Source organism: Pogona vitticeps, chromosome 1, assembly GCF_051106095.1.
Source record: "Pogona vitticeps strain Pit_001003342236 chromosome 1, PviZW2.1, whole genome shotgun sequence".
Classification (NCBI taxonomy): Eukaryota; Metazoa; Chordata; class Lepidosauria; order Squamata; family Agamidae; genus Pogona; species Pogona vitticeps.
The window spans coordinates 151,330,690-151,343,831 of record NC_135783.1 but is presented as its reverse complement, the minus strand read 5'-3'; the positions used below and the strand labels follow the sequence as shown (position 1 = coordinate 151,343,831).

Sequence of the window (13,142 nt, the reverse complement as noted above, 5' to 3'; positions counted from 1 at the left end):
GTTCTTTGAAATTCTCCACTCCAAAAAAATGTTTCCAACATATATCTAATTTCTAGAACAGTGCCAGTGTTATAGGGGGAGGGAAGGTGATAGGAGGCAGGTGCATAATGCATGAAGTGGCCACTTCATCTGAGTGCCATAGGGCAGAGGCAGAGACACGCCCTAAGTAGAGCCATGAATAACAAGTATCAATAGCCAATGAACGCATGGATGATCATGAGAATCCACAGGACCTGCACTGGACGGCCCAAGTGCTCTCAGGATATAGAGCTAAAAGGAAATCTGTGTTGGCTTCCAGCATCAGCTAGGAGACACTGTATAGGGCCACTGGGAAGATTTAGACCTTGTCTCCCATGACCAGGTGGAAATCTGCCTGGCCCATTCTATTAGCCATGGAAGCAGCAGCTCCTCTGCTGTACACCTTGCCAGAAAGAACACTTGGTTCCACTGCCTTGGGACTGGGAAGAAAGCAACCCATTTGGTCCCATCCGCCAGTCAAAGGGCTTATGTTTGATGGGTTTATGGATTTTCATGTATGTGTTTTAATTATTATGATCCAGTGGTATTAAAAAATTTCACTGTTGCAAAGCTTCTACTTGCAACCTTCAACATCTGAGAAATTACAAATACAAATTTTGCATTTGCATTTGAATGTGGCATTTCTACACGCACACTTCATGCTTGGATTTTGAATTCTTTAGAAATCCATGCACCTCTTCCTTGTTGTCATGTTCTAGTGTTCATAAGATACAACACTGGACTTCATTACCATTCAGTGGCCAAAATCCTGTTTATTAATGTAAATCACACTAGAGTAGACCCACTGAATCATTGGTACACATAATATACAAGAGCAAATAATATTTAAGAGTTAGCAACCAGAACCTTAATAAGATAAGATCTGTGTAACATGCCACAGCCAATCATAGCTAATAAATGGAGTGCTGGGGTACATCTCAGTCACGTGTATGGTCATATGCTAATTACACAGACAAGGTATGTCCTGATACCTTGTCAGCTAGTTGCAAATGGTCACAACAAGCTGCATATACACCTTATGTGGAAGGTGTTCCAGAAGCCTATTATCGTTCAGCTCACAACAAAAACTCCTATATAAAAATGCAATAATTTTCACTCTTTGGAGTAGCTAAACCTTGTGACCAAACACTTTCCCTAGACAGCAATGTGCCAAGTACAGTATTTACATGTTCTAACTGCAAAATAATTTAATTTCAAATTGAGCTTTGATTTTCTGTAAAGAATATAGAGACACAGGTACTAAAGTTTACAGTTCTCTCTCATCCACAATAAGGATTTAAATGTATTAACAGAGTTGGGCAAAAATGTGAAAGACGTAAAGTTGCTATGCTTAATTACAATAAGGTTGAATTCACTTCTGCGAAAGGTGCAGGTTCTTATCTTTCCTGACTTTACTCTCCTGTAAATTTCAATTTCTGGTGAAAAAAAATGGTATTGGAGCATAGCTCTGGGGTCAACATTAGGTCAGGAAATCACACAATTGCTGCCTCATTATCCATTTTTCCTACATAGAAAATGTCTTTTGGGAAGAATATGATAGGAAACAGCTAGAGGAAAAAGAGGGGGAACAACCCAATATCTTCTGTCTTGAGGCTGGAGGCTTCTCAGTGGTCAGAAGAAGATTGTTCTTGCTTCACAATCTAGACCTTAGGTTCCTTGGTCACAAAGATGCTTTGTGACCAAAAAATCTGGGTTGGTTGGTTTAAACATTTATGCCCACCTTGTATCACAGATCTCAGGGTGAGTTACAAAGCAATTTAAAAACTTAAGATATTTAAAACTATTTAGAATCAACATTAAAACATTAAAAGCATTTTAACCATTGCACTAAACCCTGTGCAGGCCATAACCTTTAACCCCAAAGACTGTAATAAATAACTATGTCTTGATTTGGTACCCGAATGATGCCAATGTCAGTGCCAATTGAGCGTACAAGAGGAAGGCATTACACAGTTGGGATGCTGTGGCAGAAAAAGCCCTTCTCCAGAATCCCAAATGTAACTTCCCAGCAGACTGCTGCTGCCGTGATTCTCAGGGGTGCACATGCAACACACACACACACACACACACACACACACACAGAGAGAGAGAGAGAGAGAGAGAGAGAGAGAGAGAGAGAGAGAGAGAGAGTCAGTATGCTCATGTGCCTCTAAGAATTGCAACAGCGGTGGTTTGTTTACCAGGGAGGAATGGATGGAAAGTTATGCTTGTGTGGTAAATGAGACAACCAGAAAAACAGTCTCTTTATCCCCAGACTGCCCTTTAGTTGCTCTGGGAGAAAATGTGTTCTTTTGTGCAAGTGCTTTTTGCACATCTAGGTAAAATATTCAGTGTTAAAAATGCAGTAGCTATTGTCTCATTGCATGAACTCGTTACATAAAAGCAGTCGCTTTGGATAGGTTGCCTGTGTCTTTGTGATCAAACAGATTAGATTTACAAAGGGAAACAGATGCTACTTTTGCACAGAAACAGGAGTATTTATTGCACACTGTTGTTGTTGTTTTTTTTGGTACAAATTGTGAAAATCATGATGGGGAAAATACATGTAAGATATGTCAGTTTCACACCAGTAATGTGATCTCAGAAGTAGGCTGTCAAATGCTTGCAATGCGGTCTTATTGTGCCTGTACGCTAGAGCCATATAAAATCTTGGAAGCAACCCTAACAACATGTATTAATTGAAAATGAAATAAGGCTATTATTAAATGTGAAAGAATAAGGTGATAATGAGTATATGCATTTTTAAAGCTTATTTGTATAATTAAGAGTTTGTAATGTGTGTTCTGTTCTTCATTTGTAAAACAGCCATTCTCAAAGGGGGCCAGTTGGCCCTCTGGGAGTTCCTGACACATTTGAAGGGGGCCACAGCCTAGAAACATTTCTTCACGTATCACCTTGTAAGGTTCATTATGTGACTTATACACTCCTGATTCGCCCTATATTTCTTTCCTATTGTGTTTATAGCCACGGACAAACAAAAGATTGAGAATGACTATTCCACTATATAGTAATTCACATTCTCTTGTATAGTACACATCGTTTTCTTTAAATGGATCTCAATTCAGCTTAAATCCAAGTAGATGGATCAGCCTATTTCTAGCCTGTTTCATGTACTATACAGTATATTGAATCATAATCCACTCACTCCCATTTTCTGTTTTGTATTTTCAAATCTGCACAGAGTTCACATTGGCGTTATATGTTCCCTCCCAAACAAGGCATGGGAGGAAGCATTTCCCACAACTTGGGTTGCACTTTTTTAAATGCTGAAGGCTGAGTTACAAAACCTGTAATAGGCAATTTACTGAACACCATTTGTATACTAGTCTGGGAAGTTCTAATTAGGTTAATTCATTTAACAATGCAAAGCAAACACAATTCTCCAACCTCTCCCTACATCAGATCTTGAAGTATTCAAATGCCACTGGATAATGTACTAAATAGGGCCAGGCTGACTGTTAGCTGGAGTGATACAGAATACTTGGAGGGGGGGTGGCAGTATGATCGCCATCCACTCAGGTGGAAGGCCATGACCATGCCCCTAGCTCTGCACAGGATCGATTAGGAGGAGGGCTGATGAAGAAGAGTAGGATGTTGTTGGCAGCAGGTTATTATTCTGAATTGCTATCGACTACCTAAATGCCTTTGGAGCAAGGCCACTGCCAGCTGTTTTCCTGTGGCCTTTGGAACCAAGGCATTGTGGGAGGGGTGATTCTTCTCCTGCCTCAGTTGACAGTAAAGTTTGTGCCAACACTGCCACTAAGAAGCACTATATTTCAGCGAGGGCTTCCATTCCAGTTCAAACGCAAGTTTGGTGGTGGCTATTCTGAAGTTTAAGGCGCTGCCAGGCTCCAATCTTTCTAATAATGTGATCTTAGGAACACATTACAATCAGGAGTCTGGTGGCAGAAACAAGGTAACTCACTCAAACCAGCATCCTATGTCGTGGCAATAGAATAGCTCAGAAGATTAGTGTTGTGATCCTAGTCAGCAGAATCTAAATCCTTTAAGTGTGGTTCTCTTAGATGATGAATGGAGGAAAGGAAAATAGGACAGGGGGCGTTTAAGCTAAATAGAAACAGTGTTCTCATCAAGGTCTTCTGCAACACAGAGCATCAAGCCTTCAATTGCCACACAAATCAAAGAGATAAAAAGCAGATGTGAAAACAGTAGCGGTGGTAACAGTGAGGGATAAAGCACAATCTTCCTTGAGGTAAACCCAGCTGACTTGAGACCAATCTGAACAATAATTAAATACAGATTTGCCAGTTACATTCTGCATAACTGCTTCTTTGTACGTTATAAGAAATACTACTAAAATTTTGTTCATATTATCAGAATCTGTGACGCTGAATGACGTCCAACACCCAACTTCATCTCTACCAGGTGTAAACGTTTGAACATGTGTGGGCCTGAGTGTGTGGTGGAGTTGTGGGAATGAAGTTAAGCCCTATCCACACATCCCTGCCCTACCTAGAGGTGCCTGAAAGGTCTGCCTACGTTCTGTGGAAGGACAGAGATGCAGGTGAAGCTTACCTGCATCCCAAAATCATCAACGGGCCCATGTGGGAGGCCAGGAGGGCCTCGAGTGTAACATGAACCACATTTTTTACAATCCTGTGTTGCACTCATACAATTTCCCTAATTGTGTGTGCTACTGCCAAAAATCATAACCAATCCATTTAAACTTGCAAGCAAGGACTCTTTCTCTTGGATTATTTCTAATGCTAAGAGAGACTAACATCCAGTGTTCCGTTTTACAATGATGCTATGAGTCTGCTAAGGACATATTCCACACTTAGAAAACTAAGCAATAATGCTTTTGGTGAAACACCGTTTTGTATTCTTTGATGACACTGTATAAACTACATATAATAGCACTGAGCTGTAATACGCATGAGTGTAATATCTTTTGACCACTATCTGTAAAATAATCAGAAAGGTTTATAAACCAAAGTGTTAATTTTTAAAACACACACACACACACACACAGAGAGAGAGAGAGAGAGATGAAAAAGTTCACTAAACAGGTAAAATCAAAATACAATTAAAATGTCTATACATTTATTTGTTTATTTATATGTTTCTCCCAGTGAAGGGACTAATGGCAGCTCACAAACTGTTGACAAACCAACCAACTGAAAACAAAATAGATTATTCCATTAAAAACAATTTAACATGTACTAGTGTCTTAAAAAGTCAAAACTGTTGAAAACACTTTATAAAGAAATTGTCTCGTTGTCAGTTCCTTCAGCCTCCAATCAAAAGTCTTCTGTTTCTTCTTTATAATCTAATCACTTTATAATTTAACCACAGATAGATACATGGGTGGACAGATGGATTGACCAATAGATACTTCCTATAACAAAAGTTATAATAAGAGTATACTTTTATTCACAACATCCTCTTAAAGCGGGCCATACACATTCTCACACCCTTTCTCCCTGACAGCTTATTTTCCCCCACTCTAACTCTCAACTCCAACTAATTCTTTCCTTCTCACAATTCCTTTTGTACAAAACAGAATGTTTCCAACCAAATAGGCTAATCATAACTCCATTGATTTGTCCTGCTTGACTGTCATAACTATCGGTCATGTTAATTAAATACCATTGTCAATCAACCCCAGGCACTTAACATGCAAGCATATAAAGACCTAGACACAAAGCATGCATACAGTGTAAAACTGCCATACCTTTTTTGAGCATTTCATAATTTTGTAATATATTGGAAACTTCAAAAAATGAAAGTGACCCAAGTTTCTCTTAACTTCTGAAAAGACTTGGTTGCCACTATTCAGGCCTACACGTGCTCAGGTTTTATGTCTGAATAGAGCTATAGGCTTCACATAAATTCACATGCTAAATTATACTAAATTAAATTCTAGAGGTATTGTCCTTAGTTGGAAAAAAATCCCCACAACTCTAAATTGTATGGGACTGTTAAAAGCAACACAATTCATTCTAGAATTTACTTTCATATGACACAGCTTGCTTTGATGGATACGTAGTTTTCATATTGTTGTTAGCCGCCCAGAGTAGACTTCGGTCTAAATGGGCGGGATATTAATTAATTAATTGAATGAATGAACAAATGAATGAATGAACAAATGAACAAACAAACAAACAAACAAACAAATAGTAACCATTTCTATGGGTAGTATATACAGTCCTGAAAAGAAGAAAGAAAAAGAAGTTTCATTATGAAAAAGGCCAAAAGGTCACGCTATGGATAAGATATCTGTGAGTGTATCCTAGCACAATACAGCACTCAAACAGATTAGATTCTTTGTATTTGTTCTTCTCTTTGTAATGACCTCTTATGCATCGAACAAAGCAGGCTACGGTGCACAAAGTTTATGCCACAATAAAATTGTTAGCCTTTGGAACATGACCAGACTCTTGATTGTTTTCACACCAGTCTAAAAACTGTTTCATTATTTCTAGGACTGATGTGCATTTTATCACTCCGGTCTCATATTCTGCCAACATTTTCATGTGCAATATGCTAGTGCCAAATGCTTTTATTCTAAAGCGGGTGTCAGCAAATTATGGTCTGTGGACTGCATGCAGCTTCCCATGGCTTCCAGTGCAGCCTCCATGTCTTCTCATGCTCCTCTGACCCTCTTAAATGAAAAAGTTCCCCCAAATACACATATCCCTCAGAGGTTTTGAAGGCATGTGATATCCACTGGCAATGTGGGCAAGATATAGCAAGCCAATGTTGGGTTATTTCTGGGCATTTTGAATCATAAACACTGTACAAACAACAGGTTTGGGGGTTTGATGTTGTTGAAGGGTTTGATTTCCTGGCCTAATAACACAAAGTACACTCAAATTTGCCATGGAAGGCATCACTAGGAGGTCTAGGCTATAGGATTATATATACCAGGTGTGAAGGAACCCTAGTCAATTTGTATGGTAATAGGAGAAACAAGGTGATTGGCTGTGGGGTGCAGGTGGCCAGCCTATCGAGGAGAGCCTGAAGGAGGAGGGGCCCAGAGAGCTCGAATGTGTGAAGAGAAGTTAGAAGGTAATTGAAGAGGGAGGTTGAGTTTTGGGCAGTTATGCTGTAACTGAAGAAAATATGTTTAAATCTGTTTCCCTATAAATTGTCACTTTGTAATAAAGAGAATATCATTTGTTTCATTTTTTGAAACTGCTTGGTCTAATATGTTTAATAGTTAGAGTCAAACCCTTTAAAGGAGGGTTATTTTAAAAAGCGACAAGCTTGGGCAGGGGCTGGTCTCATCAGGAAACAAGTCTTTCAAAATGGCTTCCTTCTGACCAGGCTCACACAAGATTGTCTTGCAAATGTTTTCGGCAGTTATTCTCAATCCAAGAAGAGAATGATTCTGAATACTGGATCCACAAGCAGTCCTGGCTGCCAGTATACTCTACAGTAAGCTTGACCAAGTTCAATGACCCTTACTCCTATGGCAAGGCTGCATGTCCTAATATACCATCTTTCCAGATGTGAGCCTCATTTACTTCAAAGAGACTTGCTGCTCAGTTCATAGGTGCAGAAGGCTAAGTTATTTCTTGGAAATAAGCCCTGTTAAGCTGAATGAGGCTGACTTTAAAGTACACCAACAACAGCTTGCTCTAGTCTGCCTAAATACTTGAGAGAGCAAGAAAGAAATGGATATTAGGAAGACATTTCTTCAGATTCCTGTATCCACAAAATGTTCCAGATAATCTCCCTATCTCCCTCTGTGGCTCCTCACTCTCTCCATGTTTTGCTTTCTCTCTATGTTGCTCCTCACTCTCTCCCGTCTCTCTGTGGCACACTCTGGCTGTCTCCCTCTCCACCACCGTGTGTGTGTGTGTGTGTGTGTGTGTTTTTGTGGTAGGGCTGAACTCTCTTTACCAACTTGTCTTGAAGTAAGCCTCATTTACCATTAGTTTCCCGAAGTACTGGTAAGAAGTTTGGGCAATTGGTACAAAATACTTCAATATGCATTTGCTGGAGTTTATGAACATTTTCCTATGTAAATCAAGAATTTTAAGGTCTGGCATTTAAATGATACGGTGTGAGGCTGTCGGTGAGAGCAAGGCCCCTCTCACGGGAGGGGGAGCACTCACAAACTCCTGAGGCAACTGGTACCCATGTCATACTGCTCTAACAGTTAGAAAGTTTTTCCTGAAATTCAACTGAATTCTGGCTTCCCTGAGCCCATTGTTGTGTTCTTCACTCTGGGATGATCGAGAACAGAACTTGTCCCTCCTCTGTATGACAGCCTTTCAAATTTTTGAAAAGTGCTATCATATCTCCCCTCAGTCTTCTTTTCTCAAGGCTAAACATGCCTAGTTCTTTCAGCCTTTCCTCATAATACTTGGTTTCCAGTCCCATGATCATCCTTGTCATGCTCCTCTTTACTTGCTTCAGTTTGTTAGCATCCTTCTTGAAGTGTGGTGTCCAGAACTGAACACAATACTCAAGGTGAGGCCTAGCCAGTGCTGAATAGAGGGGGACTAGCACCTCATGGGATTTGGAAACTATACTTCTATTAATGCAGCCTAAAATAACATTTGTCTTTTTTGCAGCTACATCACACTGTTGGCTCATATTTAGCTTGTGATCTATGACAATGCCAAGTTCCTTCTCGCTCGTAGTTCTGCTGAGCCAGGTATCCCCCATCTTGTAACTGTGCGATTGGTTTCTTTTCCTGAGGTGCAGTACTTTGCACTTATCCCTGTTGAATGTCATTCTGTTGTTTTCGGCCCAGTGCTCCATCCTATCAAGGTCATTTTGAATTTTGTTTTCTGTCTTCTAGGGTATTAGCTATTCCACCTGATTTGGTATCATCTGCAAATTTGACAAGCATTCCCTGCACTCCCTCATCCAAGTCGTTAAAAATATTGAAGAGCACTGGGCCCAGGACTGAGCCTTGGGGTACCCCAATTGTTAACTCCTTCCAGTTAGAGAAAGGCCCAATAATAATCACCCTCTGAGCATGATTCTGTATCCAATTGTGTATCCAACTGACATTGGTCTATCCAGTCCACACCTAGTTAGCTTGCTAATCAGGATATCATAGGGCACTTTGTCAAAAGCTCTGCTGAAGTCAAGATATACTACAGTACATCTACAACATTCCCTCTATCTATCAGGAAGGTGACTTGATCAAAAAACGAGATCAAATTAGTTTGGCAGGATTGGTTCTTGACAAATCCGTGTTGACTTCTAGTTATTACTGCATTGTTTTCTAGGTGCTTGCACAGTGACCGCTTTATGATCTGTTCCAAAATTTTGCCTGGGATTGATGTCAGCCTGACTGGCCTGTTGTTCCCAAGTTCCTCTTTTTTTTAAACCTTTTTGGGGTTGGCCCCCCTCCAGTCCTCTGGCACCTCCCCTGTTTCCCATGATTTCAAGAAAATAATGGATAGTGGTTCTGAGAATTCTTCAGCCAGTTCTTCAGTACTCTCGGATGCAGCTCACCCGGCCCTGGATATTTGAACTCGTTCAAGATGGTAAGATATTCCTTTATTTGTTTATTTATCTCCAGCTGCAATCCTGTCCCCACACTTGCACTTCCAATTTGTTTGGAAGTTCATAGTCTGCCTTATGGGTTCTGGGAGGATTAGACCCAAACCAGAAATTTTCTGAGTTCCAAGCCCCACTCACCCTGATAGTTGTGACTGAAACCTTCCTCATAGCTGATCTCCCTCTGACTTTCCCATCCCTGCATAGAGGCTAACAAACTACATTGATGCCAATAGGGAGAAATGGAGGGAGAGGGAGGGGAAGGTTCTTAATGAGGGGAAGTATAAACCTAACCTCTCTACATAAGATGGGCCTGATCTGGATCTGATCCCTGCTTGCCTGCTTATTTGTGAATAACAAAATAAAATCTCAGCTGCACACAGAAACATTTTACCTATTGTGCGCTTGATCTCCAAGGCTGCCCAAGTATACATTTTCAAAGCACTGGCAAACCATCTTCCTCCAGGAGTAGCAGCTCAAACAATATTTGAATGCACAGAGAAGAATATAGATTTAATTCTCACATGTTTTAAGGGTGTTTTAAAAACTCTCTCACAATGCTACAGACATACATAATTGGCTGAAATACAGTAGTAAGTAGCAACTAAAACAGACCCTTTCTTTCTTTCTTTATCCGGATCAGAGTGCTGTACAATTTAAAATTATGGACATAGATAAAATAAATAAAAATAAAATGTTTAGATTATTTTTAACCAGAAGCAGGCTACTTCAATAGCATTATATTAGCTGTTTATTAGATTTTTTTTGGTATACATGGTAGGGCATAAATTGCTGGTAGATATATCATGCATTGATTGAATTTCTCCACATTCACAGAAAATTTGTCCTAAATCAAAGCAGCCTCATTCAACTTCATTATTCTTCCATCTTCATACTCTGCTTCAGAGTCTATTAAGTGACTTCCAGATGGTCCAGCCAGAATCTTGCCCTGATAGGAAACACTCTTTGGCATCCATCCATCTATTTGGCAAGATATGTTGTTTTTGCTTTCCACAGGTTTAGCCTAGATTTTTCCGGTCTAATATGTAGAGCTTGAGATGTGTGCAGAAATCTTTTCCTCAATTTTGGCTGTCCTCTAGGGGATTGGTGTCCATGAAGTGGATGGTTTTGATGTTGTATTACCTTATTTCATTCATTATTTGCTAGCACCTCTTGACATACTTCCAGAAGGGCGATGCAAGCCAAATAATAGACTTTTGAAACAAGGGTAGGTTTCAGGCAGTTAGCAAAAATCCTGCATGCATCATTAAGAGCTAAATCCACATGTTTGGCCTGTGCTGATTCATACCAAATGGCGCTAGCAGATTCTGCTGTGGAGTAGCATAGGGACAAAGTTGCTGCTCTTCATGTCTGTGGGTGTCCACCCCAGTCTGACCCAGCCAATTTCCTAAGTAAGTTATTTGTGGCAGCAACTTGTTTGGTGTTTAGACAATATTTTTGTAGATCAGGGTTCAATTCAGAGTGACACCCAAATACTCTGAGGTAAGGCAATGTTCCAAAATCTTGACTTCCTATCTGACTCAGAATGTTCTCTCTACTTCTCTGTTCTTTAAGTGGAAAGCATAGACCTGGGCTTTTAAAAGGGTTTGGTTTCAGCTGGTTGTTTTTATAATATAAAGAACGATCTTCTAATGCAGAGGTTAGCTAGTACTTGATGGATTCAAAATTCTTCCCATGGGTTGTCAAGGCACGAACATCAGTAGGCCCATTGAATCAATAGAGATATGGTGAGTCAACTGCTCCATAAATTCCACTGAATCAAGGGGACCTACTCTTGCCACTTACTTCTGGATTTCAGCCAGTGATTTGAGCAGAGCTACAAGATCTGGTGCTGGAGGAAGCTCTTGAGAGTCCCCTGGACTGCAAGGAGAACAAACCTATCCATTCTAAAGGAAATCAACCCTGAGTGCTCACTGGAAGGACAGAACCTGAAGCTGAGGCTCCAATACTTTGGCCATCTCATGAGAAGAGAAGACTCCCTGGAAAAGACCCTCATGTTAGGAAAATGTGAAGGCAAGAGGAGAAGGGGATGACAGAGGATGAGATGGTTGGACAGTATCATCAAAGCTAGCAACATGAATTTGACCCAACTCCAGGAGGCAGTGGAAGACAGGAGGGCCTGGTGTGCTCTGGTCCATGGGGTCACGAAGAGTCAGACATGACTAAACAACAAACAAGATTCGGAGAACTGATATACAACAAAAGGAGAGGAAAGTCAATGCATTGTAATAGTTAAACATGATGGGTCAGGATTTGGGAAATATAAGTTGCATTTTATAACACTTACTTGAAATGGGAATTACACAAGCATATGTTCTAAGGTGAAGATTATTTTCAGCTTAATCCAAGCAGTGAAAAAGTGTGCACACATCATGCGAGATCTGAATACCAGGACAATAAAGACAACATTTTAATTAGCTTTACAGTATTTATTTTATATTCTTATTTCTATCTGGTGCTACAAATCACAGACTTCACAAGGTGACATACTTTCTATGTATGTGCATGAAAGGCTATGATTAAAAATATAAGAAACAAAAACAAAAAAAATAGTCCTTAATGACGTGCCATTTAATTGATGTTAAAAATGCCCCCAAATGAGTGAGTTTTTAAAATACCATTAAAACATGTGAGAATTGAATCCATACTTATCTCTGTGAACACAGAGAATGGGCAGCCACTCTCCAGCACTGAGTGGGTTGGCAGGTTGGCAGCATTGTATCTCCTGAAATTTCAGGGCCAGAACCTGAGAACAAGAGTGTGGGCCCTTGTAATTGTCATGGGGATGTCACCTTGAGATGTAATGGTGGCAGGGTGGCTAAGATTCCCCCCCCCCCAGCCATGGCCACTAGGCTTTGAGTAACAAGAAGTCTCATGCATTCTGGTGCTAGTATTCCACTCCCACCTTGTTCCCAAAAGCACAGTGGGCCCAACATCAGTGCACCAAATGAAAACAGGAGTGGTGATAGGCGACAGAAGAGAGAGCTACTTGTGCATGCACTGTAAGCCACCAAGTCATTTGAAGCAACTCATTGATACACCTTCACGTTGAGCTCTATGAATGGATAGAAACAGGTGCCCAAGCTGTAAAGCCATTTCATAAACAAAAAAAAATCCGCTGCCATTTGCCTTTGGTTTATTTTCCTGCCTGAAGATCCAGAGAAATGTAACAATTCCCTGAAACTTCAGCCAGTGCCCCGAGACCTAGTCACCCTACCACTAAGCACAACCACTCAGAGAATCATGAGATATGACTCTGGGCTAGCAATTAAGTTGCTTTCACCACAATCATACCATTTTTAGATGGATTTCTAGAAACTGTCAGGATTTTGTGCTGTTGGGTTCAGGCAAAGAGCAGGCTGATGGGCTTTGTGGTGATCACCAGATAATGGATAATAGGATAGCAAAGAGACTTTTAGCAATAGATTAAAGAAGTCAGCCACACACACAGATGGATGTCTGCCAGCAGTACTCCTGGTGGGCGACTCAGCAAGGAAGCAGAATGAGAAGTCTTCTCTGTCTGGGATGTTCTGCCCTCCTCTCTCCCACCGAGGTGGTACCTATTTATCTACTCGCATTTGCATGCTTTCGAAGTG

General features: G+C 40.5%; 1 long non-coding RNA gene across 1 annotated transcript in view; it reads left to right on the top strand.

Annotated features, from left to right (window-relative positions):
- Positions 1-12,096, top strand: part of LOC144587783 (uncharacterized) — a 65,457-nt gene extending 53,361 nt beyond the window's left edge. The window contains exon 2 of the long non-coding RNA XR_013542933.1: positions 11,345-12,096. This is a non-coding gene — a long non-coding RNA (uncharacterized LOC144587783). The remainder of the gene's footprint in view (positions 1-11,344) is intronic.
- Positions 12,097-13,142: the final 1,046 nt, after the last annotated feature.